This window comes from Pangasianodon hypophthalmus, chromosome 6 (genome assembly GCF_027358585.1).
Source record: "Pangasianodon hypophthalmus isolate fPanHyp1 chromosome 6, fPanHyp1.pri, whole genome shotgun sequence".
Taxonomy (NCBI): Eukaryota; Metazoa; Chordata; class Actinopteri; order Siluriformes; family Pangasiidae; genus Pangasianodon; species Pangasianodon hypophthalmus.
This window is the reverse complement of record NC_069715.1, coordinates 30953476-30960975: the sequence shown is the minus strand read 5'-3', so window position 1 is coordinate 30960975 and position 7500 is coordinate 30953476. Positions and strand designations below refer to the sequence as shown.

The 7500-nt window shown below is 46.8% G+C and overlaps 1 protein-coding gene across 1 annotated transcript in view; it reads left to right on the top strand.

The window, feature by feature from the left end:
- Positions 1-7500, top strand: part of selenot1b (selenoprotein T, 1b) — a 17327-nt gene that overhangs the window by 5361 nt on the left and 4466 nt on the right. The window lies entirely within an intron of this gene.

Below are 7500 nucleotides of genomic sequence, written 5' to 3'. Positions count from 1 at the left end.
TAGTGAGTGTGTGTGTGTGTACAGGTGTAGTGAGTGTGTGTGTACAGGTGTAGTGAGTGTGTGTGTACAGGTGTAGTGTGTGTGTGTGTGAGTGTGTGTACAGGTGTATTGTGTGTGTGTGAGTGTGTGTACAGGTGTAGTGAGTGTGTGTGTGAGTGTGTGTATACAGGTGTAGTGAGTGTGTGTGTGTACAGGTGTAGTGAGTGTGTGTGTACAGGTGTAGTGAGTGTGTGTGTACAGGTGTATTGTGTGTATGTGTGTGTACAGGTGTAGTGAGTGTGTGTGTGTACAGGTGTAGTGAGTGTGTGTGTACAGGTGTATTGTGTGTGTGTGTACAGGTGTATTGTGTGTGTGTGAGTGTGTGTACAGGTGTAGTGAGTGTGTGTGTACAGGTGTAGTGAGTGTGTGTGTACAGGTGTAGTGAGTGTGTGTGTGTACAGGTGTAGTGAGTGTGTGTGTGTACAGGTGTAGTGAGTGTGTGTGTGTGTGTGTACAGGTGTAGTGAGTGTGTGTGTGTGTGTACAGGTGTAGTGAGTGTGTGTGTACAGGTGTAGTGAGTGTGTGTGTACAGGTGTAGTGAGTGTGTGTGTACAGGTGTAGTGAGTGTGTATGTGTGTGTACAGGTGTAGTGAGTGTGTATGTGTGTGTACAGGTGTAGTGAGTGTGTGTGTGTACAGGTGTAGTGAGTGTGTGTGTGAGTGTGTGTGTGTACAGGTGTAGTGAGTGTGTGTGTGTGTGTGTGTACAGGTGTAGTGTGTGTGTGTACAGGTGTAGTGAGTGTGTGTGTGTGTGTACAGGTGTAGTGAGTGTGTATGTGTGTGTACAGGTGTAGTGAGTGTGTATGTGTGTGTACAGGTGTAGTGAGTGTGTATGTGTGTGTACAGGTGTAGTGTGTGTGTGAGTGTGTGTACAGGTGTAGTGTGTGTGTGAGTGTGTGTACAGGTGTAGTGAGTGTGTGTGTACAGGTGTAGTGAGTGTGTATGTGTGTGTACAGGTGTAGTGAGTGTGTATGTGTGTGTACAGGTGTAGTGAGTGTGTATGTGTTTGTACAGGTGTAGTGAGTGTGTATGTGTTTGTACAGGTGTAGTGAGTGTGTATGTGTGTGTACAGGTGTAGTGAGTGTGTGTGTGTACAGGTGTAGTGAGTGTGTGTGTGAGTGTGTGTACAGGTGTAGTGAGTGTGTGTGTGTACAGGTGTAGTGAGTGTGTGTGTGTACAGGTGTAGTGAGTGTGTGTGTGTACAGGTGTAGTGAGTGTGTGTGTGTGTGTGTGTACAGGTGTAGTGTGTGTGTGTGTACAGGTGTAGTGTGTGTGTGTACAGGTGTAGTGAGTGTGTATGTGTGTGTACAGGTGTAGTGAGTGTGTATGTGTGTGTACAGGTGTAGTGTGTGTGTGAGTGTGTGTACAGGTGTAGTGAGTGTGTGTGTACAGGTGTAGTGAGTGTGTGTGTGTACAGGTGTAGTGAGTGTGTGTGTACAGGTGTAGTGAGTGTGTATGTGTGTGTACAGGTGTAGTGAGTGTGTGTGTGTGTGTGTACAGGTGTAGTGAGTGTGTGTGTGTACAGGTGTATTGTGTGTATGTGTGTGTACAGGTGTAGTGAGTGTGTGTGTGTACAGGTGTAGTGAGTGTGTGTGTGTGTACAGGTGTAGTGAGTGTGTGTGTGTACAGGTGTAGTGAGTGTGTGTGTACAGGTGTAGTGAGTGTGTGTGTGTGTACAGGTGTAGTGAGTGTGTGTGTGTACAGGTGTAGTGAGTGTGTGTGTGTACAGGTGTAGTGAGTGTGTGTGTGTACAGGTGTAGTGAGTGTGTGTGTACAGGTGTAGTGAGTGTGTCTGTGTGTGTACAGGTGTAGTGAGTGTATGTGTGTGTACAGGTGTAGTGAGTGTGTATGTGTGTGTACAGGTGTAGTGAGTGTGTGTGTGTACAGGTGTAGTGAGTGTGTGTGTACAGGTGTATTGTGTGTGTGTGAGTGTGTGTACAGGTGTATTGTGTGTGTGTGAGTGTGTGTGTGAGTGTGTGTATACAGGTGTATTGTGTGTGTACAGGTGTAGCGAGTGTGTGTGTACAGGTGTAGTGAGTGTGTGTGTACAGGTGTAGTGAGTGTGTGTGTACAGGTGTATTGTGTGTGTGTGAGTGTGTGTACAGGTGTAGTGAGTGTGTGTGTGAGTGTGTGTATACAGGTGTATTGTGTGTGTACAGGTGTAGTGAGTGTGTGTGTACAGGTGTAGTGAGTGAGTGTGTGTGTACAGGTGTAGTGAGTGTGTGTGTGTGTACAGGTGTAGTGAGTGTGTGTGTACAGGTGTAGTGAGTGTGTGTGTACAGGTGTAGTGAGTGTGTGTGTGTGTGTACAGGTGTAGTGAGTGTGTGTGAGTGTGTGTGTACAGGTGTAGTGAGTGTGTGTGAGTGTGTGTGTACAGGTGTAGTGAGTGTGTGTGTGAGTGTGTGTACAGGTGTATTGTGTGTGTGTGAGTGTGTGTACAGGTGTAGTGAGTGTGTGTGTGAGTGTGTGTATACAGGTGTATTGTGTGTGTACAGGTGTAGTGAGTGTGTGTGTACAGGTGTAGTGAGTGAGTGTGTGTGTACAGGTGTAGTGAGTGTGTGTGTGTGTACAGGTGTAGTGAGTGTGTGTGTACAGGTGTAGTGAGTGTGTGTGTACAGGTGTAGTGTGTGTGTGTGAGTGTGTGTACAGGTGTATTGTGTGTGTGTGTGTGTGTGTACAGGTGTAGTGAGTGTGTGTGTGAGTGTGTGTATACAGGTGTAGTGAGTGTGTGTGTGTACAGGTGTAGTGAGTGTGTGTGTGTACAGGTGTAGTGAGTGTGTGTGTACAGGTGTAGTGAGTGTGTCTGTGTGTGTACAGGTGTAATGAGTGTATGTGTGTGTACAGGTGTAGTGAGTGTGTATGTGTGTGTACAGGTGTAGTGAGTGTGTGTGTACAGGTGTAGTGAGTGTGTGTGTACAGGTGTATTGTGTGTGTGTGAGTGTGTGTACAGGTGTATTGTGTGTGTGTGAGTGTGTGTACAGGTGTATTGTGTGTGTGTGAGTGTGTGTGTGAGTGTGTGTATACAGGTGTATTGTGTGTGTACAGGTGTAGCGAGTGTGTGTGTACAGGTGTAGTGAGTGTGTGTGTACAGGTGTATTGTGTGTGTGTGAGTGTGTGTACAGGTGTAGTGAGTGTGTGTGTGAGTGTGTGTATACAGGTGTATTGTGTGTGTACAGGTGTAGTGAGTGTGTGTGTACAGGTGTAGTGAGTGAGTGTGTGTGTACAGGTGTAGTGAGTGTGTGTGTGTGTACAGGTGTAGTGAGTGTGTGTGTACAGGTGTAGTGAGTGTGTGTGTACAGGTGTAGTGAGTGTGTGTGTGTGTGTACAGGTGTAGTGAGTGTGTGTGAGTGTGTGTGTACAGGTGTAGTGAGTGTGTGTGAGTGTGTGTGTACAGGTGTAGTGAGTGTGTGTGTGAGTGTGTGTACAGGTGTATTGTGTGTGTGTGAGTGTGTGTACAGGTGTAGTGAGTGTGTGTGTGAGTGTGTGTATACAGGTGTATTGTGTGTGTACAGGTGTAGTGAGTGTGTGTGTACAGGTGTAGTGAGTGAGTGTGTGTGTACAGGTGTAGTGAGTGTGTGTGTGTGTACAGGTGTAGTGAGTGTGTGTGTACAGGTGTAGTGAGTGTGTGTGTACAGGTGTAGTGTGTGTGTGTGAGTGTGTGTACAGGTGTATTGTGTGTGTGTGAGTGTGTGTACAGGTGTAGTGAGTGTGTGTGTGAGTGTGTGTATACAGGTGTAGTGAGTGTGTGTGTACAGGTGTAGTGAGTGTGTGTGTACAGGTGTAGTGAGTGTGTGTGTACAGGTGTATTGTGTGTATGTGTGTGTACAGGTGTAGTGAGTGTGTGTGTGTACAGGTGTAGTGAGTGTGTGTGTGAGTGTGTGTATACAGGTGTAGTGAGTGTGTGTGTGTACAGGTGTAGTGAGTGTGTGTGTACAGGTGTATGTGTTCTTCACTCAGCCCAGGTGAAGTTCCTGTACAGGTGTAGTGTGTGTGTGTGTGAGTGTGTGTGTACAGGTGTAGTGAGTGTGTGTGTACAGGTGTAGTGAGTGTGTGTGTACAGGTGTAGTGAGTGTGTGTGTACAGGTGTAGTGAGTGTGTATGTGTGTGTACAGGTGTAGTGAGTGTGTGTGTGTGTGTGTACAGGTGTAGTGAGTGTGTGTGTGTACAGGTGTATTGTGTGTATGTGTGTGTACAGGTGTAGTGAGTGTGTGTGTGTACAGGTGTAGTGAGTGTGTGTGTGTGTACAGGTGTAGTGAGTGTGTGTGTGTACAGGTGTAGTGAGTGTGTGTGTACAGGTGTAGTGAGTGTGTGTGTGTGTACAGGTGTAGTGAGTGTGTGTGTGTACAGGTGTAGTGAGTGTGTGTGTGTACAGGTGTAGTGAGTGTGTGTGTGTACAGGTGTAGTGAGTGTGTGTGTACAGGTGTAGTGAGTGTGTCTGTGTGTGTACAGGTGTAGTGAGTGTATGTGTGTGTACAGGTGTAGTGAGTGTGTATGTGTGTGTACAGGTGTAGTGAGTGTGTGTGTGTACAGGTGTAGTGAGTGTGTGTGTACAGGTGTATTGTGTGTGTGTGAGTGTGTGTACAGGTGTATTGTGTGTGTGTGAGTGTGTGTGTGAGTGTGTGTATACAGGTGTATTGTGTGTGTACAGGTGTAGCGAGTGTGTGTGTACAGGTGTAGTGAGTGTGTGTGTACAGGTGTAGTGAGTGTGTGTGTACAGGTGTATTGTGTGTGTGTGAGTGTGTGTACAGGTGTAGTGAGTGTGTGTGTGAGTGTGTGTATACAGGTGTATTGTGTGTGTACAGGTGTAGTGAGTGTGTGTGTACAGGTGTAGTGAGTGAGTGTGTGTGTACAGGTGTAGTGAGTGTGTGTGTGTGTACAGGTGTAGTGAGTGTGTGTGTACAGGTGTAGTGAGTGTGTGTGTACAGGTGTAGTGAGTGTGTGTGTGTGTGTACAGGTGTAGTGAGTGTGTGTGAGTGTGTGTGTACAGGTGTAGTGAGTGTGTGTGAGTGTGTGTGTACAGGTGTAGTGAGTGTGTGTGTGAGTGTGTGTACAGGTGTATTGTGTGTGTGTGAGTGTGTGTACAGGTGTAGTGAGTGTGTGTGTGAGTGTGTGTATACAGGTGTATTGTGTGTGTACAGGTGTAGTGAGTGTGTGTGTACAGGTGTAGTGAGTGAGTGTGTGTGTACAGGTGTAGTGAGTGTGTGTGTGTGTACAGGTGTAGTGAGTGTGTGTGTACAGGTGTAGTGAGTGTGTGTGTACAGGTGTAGTGTGTGTGTGTGAGTGTGTGTACAGGTGTATTGTGTGTGTGTGTGTGTGTGTACAGGTGTAGTGAGTGTGTGTGTGAGTGTGTGTATACAGGTGTAGTGAGTGTGTGTGTGTACAGGTGTAGTGAGTGTGTGTGTGTACAGGTGTAGTGAGTGTGTGTGTACAGGTGTAGTGAGTGTGTCTGTGTGTGTACAGGTGTAGTGAGTGTATGTGTGTGTACAGGTGTAGTGAGTGTGTATGTGTGTGTACAGGTGTAGTGAGTGTGTGTGTACAGGTGTAGTGAGTGTGTGTGTACAGGTGTATTGTGTGTGTGTGAGTGTGTGTACAGGTGTATTGTGTGTGTGTGAGTGTGTGTACAGGTGTATTGTGTGTGTGTGAGTGTGTGTGTGAGTGTGTGTATACAGGTGTATTGTGTGTGTACAGGTGTAGCGAGTGTGTGTGTACAGGTGTAGTGAGTGTGTGTGTACAGGTGTATTGTGTGTGTGTGAGTGTGTGTACAGGTGTAGTGAGTGTGTGTGTGAGTGTGTGTATACAGGTGTATTGTGTGTGTACAGGTGTAGTGAGTGTGTGTGTACAGGTGTAGTGAGTGAGTGTGTGTGTACAGGTGTAGTGAGTGTGTGTGTGTGTACAGGTGTAGTGAGTGTGTGTGTACAGGTGTAGTGAGTGTGTGTGTACAGGTGTAGTGAGTGTGTGTGTGTGTGTACAGGTGTAGTGAGTGTGTGTGAGTGTGTGTGTACAGGTGTAGTGAGTGTGTGTGAGTGTGTGTGTACAGGTGTAGTGAGTGTGTGTGTGAGTGTGTGTACAGGTGTATTGTGTGTGTGTGAGTGTGTGTACAGGTGTAGTGAGTGTGTGTGTGAGTGTGTGTATACAGGTGTATTGTGTGTGTACAGGTGTAGTGAGTGTGTGTGTACAGGTGTAGTGAGTGAGTGTGTGTGTACAGGTGTAGTGAGTGTGTGTGTGTGTACAGGTGTAGTGAGTGTGTGTGTACAGGTGTAGTGAGTGTGTGTGTACAGGTGTAGTGTGTGTGTGTGAGTGTGTGTACAGGTGTATTGTGTGTGTGTGAGTGTGTGTACAGGTGTAGTGAGTGTGTGTGTGAGTGTGTGTATACAGGTGTAGTGAGTGTGTGTGTACAGGTGTAGTGAGTGTGTGTGTACAGGTGTAGTGAGTGTGTGTGTACAGGTGTATTGTGTGTATGTGTGTGTACAGGTGTAGTGAGTGTGTGTGTGTACAGGTGTAGTGAGTGTGTGTGTGAGTGTGTGTATACAGGTGTAGTGAGTGTGTGTGTGTACAGGTGTAGTGAGTGTGTGTGTACAGGTGTAGTGAGTGTGTGTGTACAGGTGTATTGTGTGTATGTGTGTGTACAGGTGTAGTGAGTGTGTGTGTGTACAGGTGTAGTGAGTGTGTGTGTACAGGTGTAGTGAGTGTGTGTGTACAGGTGTATTGTGTGTATGTGTGTGTACAGGTGTAGTGAGTGTGTGTGTATACAGGTGTAGTGAGTGTGTGTGTATACAGGTGTAGTGAGTGTGTGTGTGAGTGTGTGTGTATACAGGTGTAGTGAGTGTGTGTGTGTACAGGTGTAGTGAGTGTGTGTGTACAGGTGTAGTGAGTGTGTGTGTACAGGTGTATTGTGTGTATGTGTGTGTACAGGTGTAGTGAGTGTGTGTGTGTACAGGTGTAGTGAGTGTGTGTGTACAGGTGTATTGTGTGTGTGTGTACAGGTGTATTGTGTGTGTGTGAGTGTGTGTACAGGTGTAGTGAGTGTGTGTGTACAGGTGTAGTGAGTGTGTGTGTGTACAGGTGTAGTGAGTGTGTGTGTGTGTGTGTGTACAGGTGTAGTGAGTGTGTGTGTGTACAGGTGTAGTGAGTGTGTGTGTACAGGTGTAGTGAGTGTGTATGTGTGTGTACAGGTGTAGTGAGTGTGTGTGTGTACAGGTGTAGTGAGTGTGTGTGTGTGTGTGTGTGTGTGTGTGTACAGGTGTAGTGAGTGTGTATGTGTGTGTACAGGTGTAGTGTGTGTGTGAGTGTGTGTACAGGTGTAGTAAGTGTGTGTGTGTACAGGTGTAGTGAGTGTGTGTGTACAGGTGTAGTGAGTGTGTGTGTACAGGTGTAGTGAGTGTGTATGTGTGTGTACAGGTGTAGTGAGTGTGTATGTGTGTGTACAGGTGTAGTGAGTGTGTATGTGTGTGTACAGGTGTAG